Source organism: Notamacropus eugenii, chromosome 5, assembly GCF_028372415.1.
Source record: "Notamacropus eugenii isolate mMacEug1 chromosome 5, mMacEug1.pri_v2, whole genome shotgun sequence".
Classification (NCBI taxonomy): Eukaryota; Metazoa; Chordata; class Mammalia; order Diprotodontia; family Macropodidae; genus Notamacropus; species Notamacropus eugenii.
In genome coordinates, this window is record NC_092876.1 from 166,292,744 (window position 1) to 166,313,853 (window position 21,110).

The window sequence follows — 21,110 nt, forward strand, 5'->3', positions numbered from 1 at the left end:
GTCACAGCTGTGTAATCTACTGCCATGACATTCACATTTTCTGTAAGTGTTACTTCAAGTGCTGAAAGCCTTCACCATTTCAAACATAATTCTGCATGACGATTGGAGGCTGAGTTCAGTTATAAAAATAAGAGTGAGATAACTACAAATGTAAGGATATTACTGAGTAGCATTTACCCTTGGTCATGTGCTAGGTGTAGTTAAGCATAACAGATGGGTGTAGCTACTGGATGGATCCCCTGAAACAATGGAGTGCTCTTCCAGGTGTCCAGAGGTATAGATCTCTTACGCTTCTCCCAATACTAATCTTACCATCAACTTCATGGTGAAAGAAGAATGGCAAATGCAAGGATAGAAGAGAAAAGAGGTGATGATAATAAGAAATTATTTCTTTCTTGGTCCCTTAGCCCTCTTCCTCCTTTCTCTTGACTACAGGTTATGGCTACAAAGGATCTAGGGCTATCTGTTGACCTTTGGACTCATGCTAGCCAAGTAGGAACCATAGTTGAAACAGCGATCCAGCTGTGAGTAATCAGTGCCTTGTTCTGAATTGTGCTCATCTCTCATCATTGACATTAAAATTCAATATCCACATTCCTCATGATGGGGGAAGCAAAGAACACCCATCAGCTCAGTGGTTCTGATTGATTACCTTGCCTTCAACATCATTAGCAATTCAAGAATGTCATCCTTAGTTTTGACTTTATGACCAAGACAAAAACTTTAGGAACCGTACCTCAACCTCTTGCATTCTAGTCTAGAAACAGCATAAATTCCTTGTTTTGTACCTAAACAATGGCATCTGGTTTTAAAAGGTACAAAGATTCCAGACTGCTGTGTCAAGCATGAAATGTTAGCTATGGAAAAAAAATAAGGTTTTATTTGAGGCAAAAACTGTGAAAATTTGTCACAGAGATCATGGATAGTCCATAAAACGGCAACATCAACTTTTCTTTTTAAACAGCTATTTTTGAGATGCAACTGAACTTTCTAACTGTAAAATCTGAGTGTTTTAAAAACCCTAGTGTGAAAAATCTAGAGGCCAGGTTTGTTTACACCTTGTTCACAGTCTTTGTCTCTCTATCATTTTCTCTACCTTTGTAACTTGGAAAAATGATTAAGTGACTCTGTTATAAAGTAACCCTGGCAACTGAGGAATTTTCTCCAGAAATAGGAGCCTTCTCCAGACCTTCGATCTGCAGCTGAACACTTACCAAATAGAAGGCAAAGACTTCCCTTATCCCATCACCATGAAATAATAACAATAATATTATTGTCTCATATAATAAAGATTAAGGGTAGAATTTGAACTCATGTCTACCACACTCTAAACTTAGCACTCTGTCTGTTGCAACATGCTGCAATGTTAGGTGTCATCATTATCACCACCACCACCACCACCATCACCATCATCACCATCATCATCATGTAATAACTCATTAGCATGCACTGGGGCACTAATCTCAGTAACATTTAAAAGGAAGACCATGTCATCTCTGGGCACAAAGTCACATTTTAGATGTGTTCCCTGCCATCATTTTTTAAAAAGTAAAATTGTAACACAAGAAATTCATCATCCGAATCATGGATTCCTAACCCTCTGTTTGTTCTGGACCCCCAGGCAGACTGGTGAAACTTATGATCTCCTCCTTAGAAAGTTTATAAATCTATAATCCTATATGAGATTAAAATGAAATATTATTTGTGAAACACTTTAATATTGAAATATTAAAATAAATCAAGTTCTTGGGCCCTAGGCTAATAAAAACTCCTGATCCAAATTCTTCCTGCTTGTTTAATTGAATATATGGAATCCAAATGAATTTACAATGGTATGAAAATAATCCATCGCCTTCCTCCTTAGAAGTGATTTCACTCAATATACTTGTGGGGGTGAGTGCTGATATATGACAGAGAAATTTCAAAGGACAGATATACTGAGCAAATTATAGTGCTGAAAAACACCTTTCCCAGCTGGGCAGGATGCTAAAATAAAGGAAAAGTCTTTGAAAATAAGATGGTTTGTTTTTTTTTTTTTCAGTTTACTATCACATAGCATATGCTTAACAAGTAATTGCTTAATGGAATCATAATTATGACTAAAGAAGAAACATTCTCACTATATATATATATATATATATATATATATATATATATATATACACACACACACACACACACACACAGATACATGTAAACTATATAGAGATATGTGAAAATATATATGTGTGTATGTGGATACACACATATATAAGTATATAGATCATATGTCTTACTCACTCGCAGAGTCCAGGTTTCCATCCACCAGCTATGGTGTCTTTCATGATACATAATCCATACACACACACACGTATGAATATGTCTATATATACATATATATATAAGTACTTCATCCACAAATATATTTGCAAATGCATATGTAAAACTGTATCCATGAGTACAAATGTATATAAAGAATACTGGATTTGGAGTCTAAAGACCTGATTTCAATCACCTCTTCTACCTATTTCAGTTTATTTATATGCAAAATTGAGGGACTGGATTATATGACATCTAAGGTTCCTTCCAGCCACAGCTTCCAAATATAATCATTTAGTCAAGTCCCTACCCTACACAGGAGAGGCAAAAATAAAAATTCATTCACTGAGCAATATTTATTGATTATAACCTCCTTCAGGACAGGGACTGTCTTCTGCCTCTTTCTGAGTGCCTAGAGCTTAGCACAGTGCCTGGCATATAGTAGGTACTCAATAACCATTGATGGTTGATTGCTTGATTATTCACTATGTAAAGAACACTATGCTATCTGTCAAGATGAAATATTAAGGTAACTGAGGCAGGGGCCCTCCAGTGTTTACAGTTTTATAACTTATAGTTTAATAAAAGGACCTTAATTATTTAATAAGATGAACCTTTTCTGTAACTCTATGAACAAAGAATTCACATTCTAGCTTGCAAAAAGATCAGTGCCCTTTAGGACAAAGCACCCATACAAATGCAAAATGGTATTATGTATGGTAATAATTGTCTGGGGTTTTGAAACATATGTTACTGGTTCACACAGCCACATTTTAGGTTTGGTGGTTGTTTTTTGTATTCAACGTTAGAGCCTATAGCATGTGTGGTTAACTGAGATGAATGGGGGGAACATGGCAGTCTGCCAACGCTAATGAATTTTCCTTGTCTGTTTCTGATATGTATTTTATTTCTCTTTTCCTTTTCGTTTAACTAAATTATGTTATTTAACCAAGAATTCATCACACATATCACAGAATTACTAAACTGCCAGAGAGGAGTTGGATTACTGCGTAGCCAGTTCCCAATAAAGAAAACTGACCTGGGAAGAGATTCCTTCTTCTGTCCTAACCCTGAGAGCCTCAGGCTTCAATGAGAAAACAAAGCATGGCAACCTTAATAAGAATGTGCAAATGGAGAAAGATCAAAGGATACCAGAGGATCATGAGTCCTTAGAGTCTGAGCCATTTAATTCCTCTAAAGAACCACAAATAACTTAAAAAGTGGTATGTTATTGTGATGTGAAAATAAAAAGAACTCATATTTACAAAATGCTTCTTCACTATTTGTAAAACACTTTTCATACATTGTCCCATTTGAATCTAAGCCCAGTCAAGCAGTTTCGCATCTCTAAACCTCAGTTTTCCTCATTTCTAAAACAGGTACAAAAATGGATAATGTACGTAAAGTGTTTCTGAAACCTTGAAAGGTTTGTATAATTGAGAAGTCTGTGTCACACCTGCATTCTCCTTTTAAATATGGTCTCTTGGAAGAAGATATAACCCCATGATTGGATAATGTCCTTTGATTTTACTATTCCAGTTTCATATTACCAATAAATAAGAAATATGTGACCAGTGTCTTTGAATAAGGGACCCTTAGTGAGCAACTTGGCATTTTGTTAAAAACAAACACATTTAAAGAAATGTGTGTAAGAAAAACGCGGAAAGGATTTGAAGGCAGATCTGGTGGGAGAGGTGGGTGCTACCTAGAGAAGAACTGTATGGCCCAGAATGGAAAATCCCTAATTCTTGCTATTCCACGTTCATTAAACACTTCCTAATTTGAATAATGACTCATTCAAATTATTAATTTCTCCCCACACATATATCGATTTGAGGAGAGGGTAGTTTGGTAATGATGTGACATTTCATTTCAGCAATGAGGAAACCAACCAGTGGCTGGGCTGGTCCTGGATCCCACGGCTGGGGGGAAGACACTTGATTCAATCAATCTCCTTTCCTGATGGTTCCAGATTAAACGTCCCCCCTACCTCTCATTCAGAATAGAGAGAGGGGCAGAAGAACACTTTCCAAAGCATTCTTATAAACTTTCAGTAGTTTATAATTATCCCATTTGGACTAATAGCTTGTAATGGGTAGGTGCATAAGATACTTATTTAAAAACCAAATAGCCAAATAAACATGCCACCAAGATTAAAAAGACATTTTTATCCCTATTGTTCAGTGTCTGAGAAATTCAGTGTCTCCCAAACAACTAATTGTTAATACAGAATCTGGCAGCAGATTTTGAGTGCTCACTATGTCATTCTTTCATTCTTAGAGAAAATTAACATGATTCTATTCTGATTGTAATTAGTGTGTAATTATTACTTGTACATGTTGATATTATATGTCATGGAACCGGTGGCTAGTTTGGTATCTACCCTACATTTAGGTTTTTTTCCTTTAAATTTTTCTTGTAAAACATAAAGGCATTCCCCGTGACACTTCAAGCTAGACCCATTAAAGTCCTGAATAATGCTAATTAGTCTCAACCTTGACAAGAAAACAAATTTAACTGAACATGGGGTAAGGTAATGCCATTCGAGGAAAGAGAGAGGAACAATGCCTTGGAATGGGCAGAATAAATTAACTCCTAGAATCATTCTGGGCTATCATTCATTCATTTATTCAACCATGCTGGGTTCTGGGGAAGATGTGAAAATAATTAAGTCCCTACCCTCTTGAAGCTTATACTCTACTAAGGAAAGAAAGACACGTGAAAAAGTAACATAAGCCCTATGAAATGCAAAATAGAATAGACAAATAGCATTTATAGCCCTCCCCTCCTAATTCCTACACCACTACTTCTATCCTTATCCTCCTACTGTTCATTATTTTGGGGTCTTCCCTCTTTCTTCCCTCGCAAATATCCAATCAGTTCCAACTGGGTTGACGTGACTTCAAAGGACAAGAGTTCTTTCTTGTACCCCACCATGACCAATCATATGTGTAAAGTCTAAGCTATGCTTTCAGTACATTATGATAATAATAGTTAACATTTATATAGCACTTACCAGATTACCATATGCCAAGCATTTAATAACTGCCATCTCATTGGATCCTCACAACAACCCTGGGAGGTAGGTGTTATTATTATCCCCAATTTTCCGATGAGGAAACTGAAGCAACAAGGTTAAGTGACTTGCCCAGGATCACACAACTAGTGAAGTGTCTGAGGCCAAATTTGAACTCAGGCTTTCCTGATTACAGGCCCAGCCCTCTATTCTGATTCAGGAAGAAAAACTAAAAAGTATTTAAAAAACTGCAATTTCCTACCACCTCTGAAATATAAAGGATTTAACTTTATTTTCCCTGTAGGACTTAGAAAAATTGTTCTTGATTTTAGGAAAACTCTCCTATCTCCTCTTGCTGAAGTCAACCAAACACTCATGGTCTCATTACTGTCACTCTCTTACACTAAAAAATCAGAGCAGCACTAGACGCTTTTTTTCCCCTGATAGCTCCTCATCAAAGGTAAGTATTCCTTATTCATTCATTCATTCACCTAGCATTCACTAAGCACTCCATAAAGCAGCTATGAGGCACCAGTCACTATTCTTGGCATTTGGGAAGTTAAACCAAGGAGGATAATGACAGCATTTTTATGGCACTTTATGGCGTGAAAACTGCTTTACAAATTTATTTTATTGATTTAGCCTCACAACAATCCTGGGAGAGTAGTGTCAGTATTATCCCCATTTTACAGATGAGGAAACTGAGGCTGATGACATTTAAATGACTTATCCAGGGTCACACACAGCCATCTGAGGTAGGATCTGACCTCAGGTCTTCCTGACTGAGTCCCCCATTCTTGGCTACTATACCCACTATTTGTCTTTATGTTTCCAGTTTTGTCCTCTGGGGCAAACTAGGACTAGAACTCAGCTCTCCCAGTTTCTTAGTCCAGTACTATTATCCACTATAAAATGTCCCTGGACTGGGGAACATTTTTTAAAAAAACTGTGCTTGAATTAAATGTGTGTGTGTGTGTGTGTTCATCCTTTGTTGCCAAATAAGACCATACCATCAGAGAAATGATGACATGACTTGCATTTAACTTTGTTTTGAGTGAGGGAGGGCTGTGCAGGTCACCAGCCTCACTTCTCCTCTGGAGCCATCTGAATCCAGTGACCAGATATTCATCAGGATGACTGGAGATGACCCAGGATGAGTCAATTGGGGTTAATTGACTTGTCCAAGGTCACACAGCTATAGTGTCAAATGTCCGAGATGAGATTTGAACTCAGGTCCTCCTGACTCCTGCACTGGTGCTCTATCCACTGCACCACCTAGCTGCCCTAAGCAAATGAGAAAGTACAGTGGCACAAAAAATGTATATAGATTTTAAAAGCACAATTTATTTAAAAATGGAACTTGAGGGCATCTTACATTGCCATCCTGGAAATCTACTATTTCAGGAGGAGATGTCTGGGATGGAAGGGGTTGGGGTAAGGAAGGAACCACTCACTGGGGGTGGAGTGGGGAGCAACTGAAGCAACTTCCTTGTTCCAGTATTAGATCTGCCCGAAGAGTAAGGCTTGCAAAGAGTAAGCATGCAACTGGTACACAATTCATATTTGAGGAAATGGATGAGCAGATCTGGGTCTCAGGTCTTCTGACTCTCAAGTTACTGCTCTTTTGGTTTATCTCATGGTCAGACTTAATGGCCTTTCTTAGCACTAAAATTAGGGAAAACAAGCTGGCTTTCCCAACACTTGAGAAAACTCCCCTTAATTTAAACATTGGCAGAACAGACAATGATAAATGTTCCCAAGGGTTTCTTCTTGAGAGAATTAAAAAGCCTCATCTTATAATGGAATAAATGTTTCAGGTCCCAGTGTATTTCAATCTCTACAGAGCTTTAGGAAAGAGCTAATCCCAAGTAAAGATTGCTTTTATTGGCTGGATTCTTTGAGAGACCACTCCAATTAGCATCCTAAGTATCCTGGTGAACTGGTCTAGGAGGCCAAAGAAATTCAAAGGCCTTAATCTTTTAGGAACTAAAATGCACTTGGGGCATTACCTTTCCTTTGGGTTGCTTTTTACTTCCCAGCTTTCACACTCTTTCACTTCACATCTATTTCAGCTTCTACTCACTTTTCATCTTTTGCTCTAACTTCTTTTTCTCTGGGTGTAATGACTTTATTTGGAGGTTGGGATGGAGTGACCTGAGATCTTTTTGGTATACGGAACTCTAGGTAGAGAAACTCTCCCCACTGATGAAGATCATCAACATGTCCCTAAATGATAATCTTAGAGTTGCCTTGGGGCATCGAGAAAAGATATTCAGTGGCTCAGCTAGGATCACACACGGCTAGTATGCATCAGACTCAGACCTGGAAGTCAAGTCTTTTAGACTTGAATATAAGGCCAGCCATATATTCAGCACTCCATGCTAGCATTCTCACGTGTCTCCTTATCCCTCCAATATTTAAACATTTTTCATCCCTTTTGCCCCGTTTTAACTAGTCACTTTCTTGTTCTTTTTAATATACCCAATCCTTGTGGTTGCTTTCCTATTCCATCCCTGAGATTTCTGGGGAAACAGATCTAGAATCCTGGTTTGTTCCTTCCAGAGCATGTTTACTGATCTATTCATTTTGGAATGTGGCTTATTGAACTCTACAACTCTGAAAAACTGCCTTAGGGCACTTACTGAAAAATTAACACTTTATGAAGAGATGTAAATAAAACTTAATCATTCTCTCATATACTTGAAAGACATGCCAACTCAGGAGGTCTTACCATCAGGGAAGCCCGAGATCAGCAATTAGGTCTTATACCAAGTAAGGCTTTATGTCTTTTCTGTCCTAAAATTTTGTCAGACTAAGCCTGGCAAGAAATTCTTGCAAAATAAATGTAACTGCCAGTAACCCAAAGGTTCATTACACAGGCTACCTATGCGTATTAGGCACAATGGACTGAAATTCAAAGCTCAGGAGATATTTTCACCTGTCCTGAATCAGGTCAAACATGTAGCTTTTTTGTACTCTTGATAATTTGTGCTGTGTCCTCTATACCCAGATCTAGTCCTCTAGCCAAGGGTAGCTAGGTTGGCACAGTGGATAGAGTGCTGGGCCTGGAGTCAGGAAAATTCATCTTGGTGAGTTCAAATCTGACCTCAGACACTAGCTGTGTGACTCTGAGCAAGTCACTTAAACCTATTTGCCTCAGTTTGCTCATCTATAAAATGAGCTAAAGAAGGAAATGGCAAATCACGGCAGTATCTTCGCCAAGAAAAACACAAAAGGGGTCACGAAGAGTTGGACATGACTTAAAAGCAACTGAAATTCCTCTCTCTGGAGGAGTCATGTTGCTCCTAGACAGTGATGGAACTAACAGTGGTTCAGTTCAGCAAACATTTAATAAATGACTACCACAAGCATGGCCCTGGTGAAAGAATTCAACTGGCCTTGCTCTTCCCATAAATTGTGGGGCCCCTATGCGAATGTGAGTAGAAAAAGTTTAAGAAGCCCTGTCACAGAAAATGAGATTTTGGAGCAGGAAATCCCTCTACGAGTGCAGATGACCACCCATCTGTAATAGCCATCTGAGGGAGTTTCCTCAGTTTCAGAGATGCTTAGTGACTTGCATGGGGGCCACACTGCTGGCAAATAGCAGAGGCTAGATCTGAAACCAGATCTTTCTGACTCCAAGTCCAACACTCTTTTTTGTCCATTATTCCTCATGTTAATGGGTAAATCCTTCACTGACCTCCAGTACAAACAGAGGCAGCATGGAGTAGTGGAAAAAGCTCCAATCCACTTCCACCTTTCCCCTGCACACAGTCTTCCAAGCAGTGACACTGGCCTCCTCGCTAGTCCTCGAACAAGCCACTCCAGTTCCTAACTCTAGGAATTCCAAACGACTGTCCCTCCTGCATGGAATTTTTTCACTCTTTATCTCCACTTCCTGACTTCCTTTAAGTTTCAGTGAAACTCCCACATCCCACAGGAAGCTTTTCCCAATCCCTCTTAATTCTAGTCGCAGGGGTGGGGAAACTTCAGACTCAAGGCCACATGTGGCCCTCTAGGTCCTCAAGTGCGCCCTCTGTCTGAATCCAAACTTCACAGAACAAGCCATGGTTAGAACTTAAGTGTGTGTGTGTGTGTGTGTGCGCGCGCGCGCATACACTTGAGGGCACACTGGGAGGGGATAGAGATGAAGGGAGAGGAGGGTTGGCAGACCGGAGAGCAGAGTACCTGACCAAAATGGCGAGCTCTGTGAGGTAATCAACAATCAGAACCTTAGTGGGGAGGGTGTCCCACTTCTGCCTCAACTTCATAGTGTCCCTCTTTCCCCTACAAATCCAACATTTCCATTTTGGAACTCTTTTACTCATCAGGAACTTGTTCTTGGATAGTACTATTATCAGAAGTTTTCAGACTATAAAAAATACTAAGAGCATTACGGCAGCTTCCTGTTTCCTTTTCCTCTCTCCATGCCCACCATCCCGATTAATATGAAATGCTGAAGTAGTCACCAAAAAAACTGGCCAATCAATCCAAAGGGAGACACGACTTTTGTGGCTGTTCCAAAATCTCAAACAAGGAGAGAAATAATAGAAATAGACTTGCATTCCAATTTAGCAGGAAAGGTTCTTCGCAGGGAATAAGAACAAGTGAAATGTGAGTTCAGTTTGACTGAAACCTTTTATAAGATAAACATATCTCCAATGGAGGGTGATAGGGGCCTCATTACTTAGAGATGCGCAAATAACCTTAGGGCACTGTGATTATAACCTAGCAGAGACAGCTGTTCTCAGCAAGTGGCCAAGGCCTCTGTTGGGAACATTTTACTTGGAAATCACAGGCTACATCTACAGGCGCGGATTGTTATCTCCTGAATTCACTGGCAAGTGCACAAACATCCAGGTAATTCAAGTCTAACACATTTGTCCAAAGAAATATTTGCCTTTGGACTCTCCAAGGTATGGTTTAAATTTTTTTCTAATAGACTATCCATTGAGTTGTAATTTTACAAGGTATTTAAATGGACCTTCAGTTTTTATCCAGTATTGACAATTCTGCCATCTGAATACACACACACACACACACACACACACACATCTACATATATATATATGTAAAGATTCTGCAAAAGCAGACAAATATAGACCATCGGAGCCTTAGAAAGGATGTCTGCTCCATAGTTTACTTCGTTTACTGGTACTAAAAGGCAAAAAGAAAAAAAAAAGATTGCCAAGAACTCCTCATGCATGCAGCTATTGCAATAATTAATAAGCATCTTGCAATAAACCTTTAGAACACACTCTTGTTGATAGCTGATGATAAGTATTTTCTGATGATACTTTCTGTTGTTGATAAATATTTCCCCTCTTCCTAAAAAGAAAACCAAGTTAGATGAAGGGAAAGAATTTCTCTCAGCCTAATTCAGTGAAGAAGGACTAAAATTATTTAGCTAAAGTCTAAGACCACGCTTAAGATCACATAGAAAGCCCTCATTGACCAACCTCACCTATTCTTCATTCTTCTCAAAGATGGAGAATGATTTATTGAAAAGAATGTTGTACTGGGTTTCAGAAGTCCTCCCTTCCTAGCCTACCTATGTCAGTTACTTCCTGTTTGATACCACATATGACATGAAATCTCTTTGGATTTCAGTTTCCTTATTTGAAAAAGGAGAGAGATTGAACTAGATGCTGTCTGATGTTCCTTCAAGCTATGGATCCATGAGCCTCTAATACTTTCCAGCTATTAACCTATATTTATAAAATAACTACTATTAGTTTCTGTGTTAGGGCTATATGAAGCAAGCTTAGGGAACCACTTTTTATTTCATGTGAAATTTTCACGGATCTATCACTGTTAGCTCTTTGTCACTCCTCATCCACTTACAAAAAGCCTTAAGGTGTGTGACCACAATGTAAATAAGCCTGCTCCAGAGTCTGTCATCAGGGAACTTCTATGACAAGAAGTTGTTATTGATGTTCAGTCACATCTGACTCTTTGTGATCTCATTTGGGGTTTTCTTGGCAAAGATACCAAAATGATTTGCTCTTTCCTTCTCCAGCTCATTTTACAGATGAAGAACTGAGGCAAAAAGGTTTAAGTGACTCACCCAAGGTCATATAGCTAGTAAGTGTCTGAGGTTGAGTTTGTACTCAGGTCTTCCTGACTCCAAGCCCAGTGCTCTACCCACCTGACTGCCCCTTACAAGAAGTTACTTAGCTCTGATTTTCCTACTATTCATGAACATTAGCACAAAAAGTTGTTCTTTTATAGGAACACAACTCAGGTTTTCAAAAATGGCAAGCCGAGTTCATTAACGACGTCCTTCCTCCTCAGGTAATCAGAGTAACCTCTCTGTTGTCTTTCACTGATAAAGAAGCATGCAACATGGCTGCAGATTTGCATTTAGTAGAACCAAACTGTCAGTTTTGTTGAATAGAGGAGGGACATTAGGAAGAAAATTCGGTTAACAGGAATTCTTAAATACAAATGTCCCTACTTGGGGAGACGCTGGAATGCAGGGCGGGGGAGCTATTTAACCAGAAAACTAACATCTTTTAATCTATATATTTTAAATATCTTAAAATTAATTCTATCTGTTCAGCACTTCAACATCACTTGTATATAGGCATTACGAATGACCACTAGTAAAAACCATCCTTCATTCCAATTTATTAGGAAAGCCCTAATCATAAAACCAATGAAAAGATGGCTGCGTTGCAACTATGACACCTTCACTTTATGCCTTAGAACTCTAGCATCTCAGAAACCATCTGCTTTAACCTGTGCCTGAACAGGATTTCAGAAGATCACAGTTTTATAGCAGGGGTCTTAAACTTTTTTGTGTAATGGACTTCTTTGTAGAGCAGGGGGAGTTTGAGGTAACAGAAGAGCACTGGATATGGAGTCAAAAATACCTGAGTTCAAATCTACCCTCAGATACTTTCTGGAAACTTTAAATGACTATACAAATGCCAGTTATTATTATTATATCTTGTATCAGCTGCTTCCAGCTCCAAGTAATTTTTATAGGAGAGGATCAGACAGTGGTGACGCTGGTATCAAGAAATTCTATTAGTTTCTACTCTGAACATTCCATATCCCCTTGAAGGAGTCTTTCCATTTGCCCTACATTACATCCTGCACAGTTTCAGTTATCCCTTTCACATTGTCCATCTCTCAAACGACTTGTCTGGTGTAGAAATCCCAGACCACATGTTACATTAATGTAAGGAATGATGGTGAGCAGCTATTACCATTGTTAAGAATTAGCATATTTGTTTAGGCATTAACAAACTTAATTCAGGAAACAGGAGAACCTAGAATCCTAGCATCACCAGCATAGAATTTTTAGATATTTAGTTTTAGGTGTCAGCAAAATTATAACTTGCCACATAGTAGGTGCTTAATAAATGTTAATTAAACTGAACAGTTTAGGAATAGGAGAGCCTAGAATCATAGGATCACTAACATAGCTCTTTTAAGCATTTAGATTTAGGTATCAGAAAAAAAACAGTTGCAGCCTCACACATAGTAGGTGCTTAATACATGTTTAATGAATGGCTTGAACTGAATAGTCCAAGAAATAAGAGAGTCTAGAACTATAGGATCACCAACTTAGAGCTGGAAGGTACCTCAGGTACCGTCTAATCTAACTCTTTCATTTTACAGATCAGAAAACTGAGACCTAGAGGAATGTAAGTGTTCTTGACCAAGATCACTGAAGTAAGGACAGAGACAAGACTGGAGCTAGTCCTCTAATTCTAGTGCTAATGCTCTTTCCATTGTACCATGGTGCTTCCTCCCATGTTCCTCATCTGTCCATTATAATCATCACTCTGTGTACTCTACTGCATAGTTATAAGGATAAAAGGAGCTGCTACTGGCGATGCTGTAGAGTTGAGGAGTAAAACACGTGACTTCCTGACCAGTCAGTCATACATTCCTATGCCATGCATTAAACCAGATTAAGATGTAATTGAGAAATATTTAACAACATAACTAAAAATATAATAAAACATAGAAAATACTAAATTTTAAAGTAAGTCAATATGTAACCTGAAGAAATCCTTCGGTAGAGTTTAGTGGCTCCTTTTTTCTATTTGAGCTTGACACCTCTGCTGTGGAGCAGGGATTCTCGACCTGGACTATAGCTAGCCCTTGGTGGTTTAAGAAGCTGGTCAAAGGAGAATATGTGGAATATTTGGTGAGTGTGCATAGCAGCCCATTGATATATTCCCCAAAATAGCACTGTTGATGACAAAATGTATGAATTGCAGAGAGAACAATTTATGATACTAAAAAAGAGGGGAGACTTCTTGTTGTTGTTCAGATGGGTTTGGCTCTTCCTGATCCCATTTTGGGGTTTTCTTGGCAAAAATATTGGAGTGGTTTGCCATTTCCTTCTCTAGCTCATTTTACAAATGAGGAAACCGAGGCAAACAACATTAAGTGACTTGCCTAGGGTCACACAACTCGCAAGTGTTTGGGGCTATATTTGATCTCAGAAAGATGAATCTTCCTGACTTCAGGCCCAACATTCTATCCACTGTACCACTTAGCTGCCCTGTTTTAAAAAATGTTATATATCCAATAATATCTGTGAAAACTAATTTACCTCTTTTATTTTCTATTTTATGTGCATATGCATGGTAAAGGCTTGCATTTATTTCCTCTCATAATGAGAGGTATGGGAAGGTTTATAGAAAGCCAAGGAAAATGGGGACAAAAAATGGCAGAGCTGCCAGGGTAGAGGAGAACGTCAAAGGAAAAAGGGATACAGTTTTTGCTGATGCAGTGCCAAAGAGAGTCTGGAAACCACAAGCTCTTCCTCTCAAGGGGTTCACCTCTGTTTGAAGAAAGGAAGTACACAAACCATTATGCTCCTGTGACAAAAGGACTCAACGGCGAAAAGTTGCTTGTGATCCACTTTTATAAGAAGAGTCTGACATCTGGGTGGCAGGGACTGAGTTCAGCCAATGACATTTCTATGGGAAAGGATGGAGGGAAGGCCCCCACTGTAGCCGCCAAAAGTGGCAGTTAACCCTGTGGCCACCTTATTGTTGGGCATACACGAGACAGAACACTGGAGTGCCACCGGCAGAGAAGGGGGCCTGCCACCTGTTGCTAGGGATGACATCATCCATCCCTTTCAGCTTCCCACATTCCTTGGGAGGACTGTGTTTGGCTCGTTAATCAGTGCTGTCCCCTACGCCAGCCCATTCAGCAAGGCCTCAACTGTCAGGGCTCCAGCTTCAGGCTTCCAAAGGGACCTGCCAAAATGCTTGGCTTCAATCCTAAAGAGATTTGGCCTGATTTCAACATTACCTTGGATGGTGGAAGTGGGGGTGGGGGAGGGTGCTTACATGTTCTTTTCTTCCAGTTTATGGGTATGATAAGGTTAATTGAGATGTGGGAACAGCTGAGAGACACAAAGTCGAGGAAAAGAAAAAAAAGCCTACTGTGTTGTATATGACTTCAACAACAAAAAAATAGAAGGAAACCTCCTGATTTAAAATATATAAATTCTGTATGGTGCTTATTGATAGCCTTGAGTAGCTTTATGTTGGGAAAGTGACGCTGACAGTTGAGTATGTCATAGGATTACATATTCAGAAGTGGAAGGAACCTTAGAGACTGCCTAGTCCAAAATTCCTCATTCTACAGATGTGGAAACCAAGGCCTACATGTCAATCATACTTTTTACATCATTTGTCTCTTAAACAAGTTTTCTGATTCTCTAATCTCAGGCTGGTTGTTAGGTTAGAATAAAGGAGAGGAAAGAAAGGGGTAGAAATGGGAGGACAGTTATTTATCAATTTATTTAGGCCTAGAGAGAGACCCTGACACCCCTTAGGAAAAACAAATAAAGAAAAAGCAGAGTTTGTTGTGCTCCCATGTTACACAAGAAGTTCTGTAAACAGCCCCCTACTGTTGCCTGATGCTTGCAGTAGCAGGACCTCAAATTTCAGCTATGACATTTTTCTTTCTCTCATTCTGATGATTAATTCCAGGTCAAAGTGTCAATTCAGCACCACACAGTTCAAGCAGGAGTACAATATTTTGGCTAAATTACCTACAAGGAGTCACTGCATGCCAGAATTACAAGAACTCCCCTATTTTACAGATGAGGAAATTGAGATCTGGAGAGAACAAATACCAGAAGGTCAGTGGTTAGTCAAAACCTTCACACGATCACTAGATAGCCATTTCAGTGTTCCTTCTATTACTACCCTCTTCCTAATCCATCTTCCAGGAGGCAGACTTACACTGATAGCATGTCATAGATACTGGGTCTTAAGATATGTATGTGTCTGTCTCTATGTAGGTGTGTGTATATACACACACACACACATATAGGCATATAAGCACACATACATGTACATGCATGCACATGTAGACATACACGTACACATATACATGTGTGTATATGGACATGTTTTTTTTAAAGACAGATGCCTCAAGAACTAGGAATCTGAAAACAAACCAAAAAACCCAGAGCAAACTGAAATGAATAATAATGTCTATCAAAAATGTATACCTTTCTCCCTCATCCCTCATTAGCAGAGTACTGTGGGAGGATCATGAAACTAACAGACATTCTGTCCTCTTCTGTCTTTTCTTGGTCTTTATAAATTGTTAGTTAGTCACTTCTGCTGCTATCTAATCCTTTCTGTCTCTTTTTCAGGAACAAACTGTGGATAATGAGCCTCATAAAACTTAACTGAAATGAGGTAGTTCTGCATGTGGAGTAGTTAAGGTGGTTGGGAGAATGAGACCCACAACAAAAAGCAAAGAGGGATAACTATATAATTTTAAGGAGAAAAACAGGGAAGCTAAAGAGCAGAAAAAGACAGTTGCTGTTCCATGTTTTTTTAAAAACCTATTATATTTAATTGTAGCTGAAAGAATTAATGTCAGTATAACCAAATGGTTTCAGTATCATGTGAAATTAATACATAGAGGTCCAGTGCCAGGGGAGAGGGGGAACCAGTGGATCATTCCCAAGACCAAAGATATGTATTGGAGCAGGAAATTTCTGTATCACAATCTCTGAGAACTATGATCTGGAGGACTGGAGAACAGAATTTTGGGATTCTTTGACTTCTTTGTAGACTCTAAAACTGACTCCTGACTTTTTAACCCCTTTTGGTTTCAATATATTTGTAAGTTAAGAAGCAGAAACCAACAGCATTTATCTCAATAGTAATTTACCCCTATACCCACCCATTCTACCTCCAAACTTTCCCCGTTTCATAAGGGTAGAGTTTACTCTTATAATCATCTCTGGCCATTCTGTCTCTCTCTCTCTTTCTCTCTCTCTCTCTCTGTCTATATGTCCACAAACACACACACACACACACACACACACACAAACACAAACACACTTGCTTAGTCATCAATCCTATCTACACATCTTTGATTTATTTCCTTCTTCTCACTCATGCAACACCCATCCTAGATTGGACCCTCAGCATCCTCTCATTTGGATGACTGCAATATCATCCTAATCATTCTCCTTGTCTCCAAATTGTTCCCTTTCCACTCCGTCCTCCACACAGATATTAGTTTGATATTGCTAAAACAGAACAGCTGATGAAGTAATACCACTACTTAAAAATCTTCAGGGGCTCCCTATTTTTTTCTACCATAAAATACAAAGTAGTCAGCCTCTCATTTAAAACCTTCCAACCATCTGGCTCCCATCTTCCTTTTGTTCCAATCATTTCATGTTATTCCCCTTCACCATGTTCTCTATTCCATTCAAAATGGCCTGCTAAGAAGTTCCCTGTATGACATTCCATCTCCTGCCTTTGTACTAGTCCTCTAAGTTTAGAATACACTGCCTCTTTACTTCTTTCTATAGCTCTCTGCAAGTAAGTACATGATCCCATCCTATCACAACTTTCTCCCACAGAATGTCCCCTCTAGCATCCCCACTCTTTCACTAATCTGGCTGCACCCCCACTGCCTACAACTCCACTCATATCATCCTCATCCTTAAAAAAGAATCATTTGATCAATCCATCCTAGCTGGCCTTCATCCCATATCTCTTCTCTTTCATATGGCTAAACTTACTGAGAAAGTCATCTAAACCCAGCATCTCAGCTGTCTTTCTTTTCAGTCTGACTTCTAATCTTGTCATCCAACTAAAATTACTCTCTCCAAAATGACTAATTCCTTAATTGCCAGATTTCATTACCTTTTCTCAATCCTTATTTTTCTTGACCTCTTTGCAGCCTCTGACACTGCCCATCATCCTCTTTTCTCTCTAGGTTTTCAGAGCATGTTTATCTTAATTCTCCTCTTCCACCATATAAGGTGAGCTTTTTAAGGGCAAAGAATGTTTTCGTCTTTCTTTGTGTCCTTAACACTCAGTACTATGCCTGGAATACTCTAAGTGCTTAATAAATATTCCCTTACATGGCTGGAATAGAGTGAGTAGAATCCCTAGCCTCCATCAAGTACAGTGTAGCTGCTATCACCCATACCAGGCCTTATGGGATCATCTACAGTAATTAAGCTACTTTCCCCCTCTTCAAATTACTTTTTCTTTATTTATGGAACATGTTTCATCTCTTCTAATAGAATGCAAATTATTTAAGATCAGGGACTATTTCATTTGTGTCTTGGTATCTCCAGGAGAGTCTAGCACATAATGGGTCCCTAACAAATGTTCATTCAATTAAAGGGAACTAATTAATGGAGATTCAATGCCATTGTAGGAATTTGGATAAAGACTTCTGGAAAGGGGAAGGGGACAGGATGATCATTAATATTTGCTTCTTTTTATTATGAATGTTTTTTCCTTTTCCTTTAAAAATTGGACAGAGAAATACCAGCTGTCAACAGAACTAGATGAACATGACTACTGTTGGTACTTGTTATATTTTCAAAAATCTGTTATTTTCATGATAGCCACTCTACCAGACTTGACAATATCATGTTGTGAGGAGCATTTGGTGACGAGTTCTTATTCTGGCAAGTACACAATAGAGGTCTGGGAAGGTCATAGAGAGCAAGTGGAGTGGCATTAAAGTGAAATGTCAAAAAGCACTGGTAGGGAGGTTGGTGAACCTTTTTACTGTTATTATTATTATTTTCCCCTCAGAACTGAGATCCTTCCAACAACTGGACAATGTAAGCAGGTAAAAAATTACCTAACAACTTGTTCAGAATGGTCTGGGCATATGTTACTATTGCTGCTGTTACGGACCAAACCATGAGAAGTGAACATGCCTGCAGGCACACAGGATGTGAGGTTAGCAATTTAAGGCAAAGACTTAAAATTCCTTCCTTCTTTTAAAAAAATCTAACATCATAAAGCCAAAGATTTTTTCATGTTTCTCTTTCCTTCCTTCTCTCCATTCCAGCCTTCCTCCCAAATTCCCTCCCTGCCTTCACAAAGCCACGTAGTAGGTTAACACATCCCACTGACTTATCTGATGGTAAACAAGCAACACCTCTCCTATTTCTTATACAGATACCAAAAATATTAAAACACATTGTATAAAGAAAGATGAAAGGAGAAATTAATGTTTCTCTAATGTACTGGGAAAGTATCTATAATAAACGCATAATAAATACAAAGTAATATTTTTGGGAAGAGAGGAAACTAGTATCTGGGAGAATTCAGGAAAGGCTTCATGTAGGAGGTGGCGCTTGAGCTGAACTTTGAAAGAAACTAGGATTTTTATCTAAAGGTTGTTGTTGTGTCTGTTGTTGGTTCTCGAAGAGGACCATGATATTTGGATGATGACATGACTTGCAGTTGACTTTGATTTGAGTGAGAGAGGGCTGTGCAAGGTCACCAACCTCACTTTCTTCTCCTGAGCCATCTGGGTCCAGTGGCCTGATATGCATTGGGACGACTAGGGATTTTATCTAAAGGTGGAGGTGAGAAGTACATTCCAGGAATGGAAAAACAAGCTTTCTTATTCAAAGACATGGAGGTAGCAGATGGAGTCATACGCATGAGAAATAGAGAGAAGGACATTTTGTTTTACCATAGAGTATATAAAGGAGAACAAACCATAATGAAGCTGGAGCCAAGTTGTAAAGGGCTTAAAAATGCTGAACAGAGAAGTATGTATTCTGTTGTAGAGATATTTGGCAGCTACTGGAATTTATTAAGTAAGGGAGTAACATGTCAGACTTTTTTAAAAAAAAAAGAGGAAAATTAATTTGGTAGCTGGGAGGAAGATGGATAGCAGTGAAGAAAGGCTGGAGGCAGGGAGGCCAATTACAGAGGCTACTGCCGTAGCCCAAGAAAACTGTGTCTCAAGTGCAGTGGTATCTGTGTAAGCATAAAGAAGTGGAAGGATATAAAAGATGTGGAGACAGAATATATAAGAAAGGCTTGGTCACTGATTAGATACGTGGATGCCAGGGTCAAGAGCTAAGAATGATTGTGAAAGCATACGAACGATCTCCTTTATTACGTCTTGAAATATTCAGAAATAAACATTTCTAACTTGCCCTCTTTGGAAGATGAGTTACAACAAAAACAAGGAAATGGATTAAGGGTGGAAACCAAACTCAGAGAGTGTCTTTCCATTTCCTGAAGTGACTGAGCTGACTCATTCTTCTCTGAAATCCCTGAAGGGAGTAGTCAAGGAAGGAACTGAGTAGTGACTATTCAATATAGACCTCCAGCTTGTATTTTAACATATTTCCCAAGTTTAAGATTAACATAAATGTCACCTCAAATCATCTTGGGGCAGAGAGAGACGTATTAGATCACAAGGAAACTAAGGTAGTTTAGGTATTCCTCTAAGCTAGGCGTGCCTTGGATTTTGAATAATGCTAAATAAAATTGTTTCTGGAAAACATGTATATAAAAGGCAGAGTACAATATTAACATTTTATACAGTATCTGTCTTTACACAGTATCATTTTTTCTTCAACAGGTTATGAACTAGAAAGAAAGTGGTCGTGACCTCAACTGAAATAGGAAGTTTCTGAGTAAGGAGATAAAGAGGGAAAGAGTAAAAAAAGGAATAAACTTTAATGCAGCACCTACTATGTGCCAAACACTGTACAAAGTGCTTTTTACAAATATCATCTCAATGGATCTTTACAACTCTGCAAAGTAGGAGCTAGTATTATCCCCATTTTACAAGTGAGGAAACTAAGGTATACAATAGTAAGTGATTTAAGTCTCACAGCTACTATCAGCAATAAACATTTATTAAGTGCCTGCTAAATGCTAAGCATCTGAGGCTAGATTAAAACTCAGGCTTTCCGGACTTCAGGCCCAGCACGCTGCCTCTGGGGCAACAGAGAGGGAAAGAAAATGAGCTCAACTTTGGAAATGCTGAGTTGAGAGACATCTTCAGCACAGTTTGAAATGTCCAATGAGCAGTTTTTGATGCAAGACTGGAAACAGAAGATTAAAACTGTAGTTAGAGATCAAAGAGTCATTAATATAAAGAGATAATAATTACATGCATTAGATAAATGGGAACTACATGTTAGAATGATGACACAATCATAAATCTCTACATTTGTAGAGTATACATATAGGTATTTATTCACTTACATGATGTTATTTGATTCAAACTTTAATAATAGTAGCTCTTACTTAAGTGTTTTGTCCTAAATGATTTCATTGTTGTCTTTATATTCAAAGTGGAATTAAGAGTTACAGAGAAGTAAAATGATTTAACCTGTTCCTGATTTTAAATCCAATGCTTTAGTATTAGAGCGTGCTGTACAAAAAGCATCCATTCTTGGCTGCTAAGAAGAGCAAACAACAAAATAGGGATGACTGAAAGCTTCACTGCAGATTGGCCATGTTCATCAGGATAGCACCAGAAATCTGATCCAGAGGATGGA

At 38.7% G+C, this 21,110-nt stretch overlaps 1 protein-coding gene across 3 annotated transcripts in view; it reads right to left on the reverse strand.

Annotated features, from left to right (window-relative positions):
• Nucleotides 1-21,110, reverse strand: part of FAT3 (FAT atypical cadherin 3) — a 765,373-nt gene that overhangs the window by 236,338 nt on the left and 507,925 nt on the right. The gene's annotated exons all lie outside the window — the stretch shown is intronic.